The sequence below is a fragment of the Merops nubicus genome, unplaced genomic scaffold (assembly GCF_000691845.1).
Source record: "Merops nubicus isolate BGI_N331 unplaced genomic scaffold, ASM69184v1 scaffold33652, whole genome shotgun sequence".
Classification (NCBI taxonomy): domain Eukaryota; kingdom Metazoa; phylum Chordata; class Aves; order Coraciiformes; family Meropidae; genus Merops; species Merops nubicus.
Genome location: NW_008593426.1, coordinates 6477 through 6725, shown reverse-complemented (window position 1 = coordinate 6725; position 249 = coordinate 6477).

Below are 249 nucleotides of genomic sequence, written 5' to 3'. Positions count from 1 at the left end.
CTTGGTGGCCCCATATCCCCCTTGGTGGCCCAATGTCCCTATTTCCATCGCTGCTGCTCTGCCCTGATACATGATGCTCTTGCTGGGGGACCCATTTTGGGGCTGTGGGCTACTTGCACAGGGTCCCTGCCATCACTGCCTGTGGGCTGCCTAGTTTGGGGTCACAGACGGTGGGTTTGGGGTGGTGACAGCGGCCGGGTGGGACGCTGGAGGGGGGTGGCACAGCCCTGCCGTGACGGCGCCGGGGCG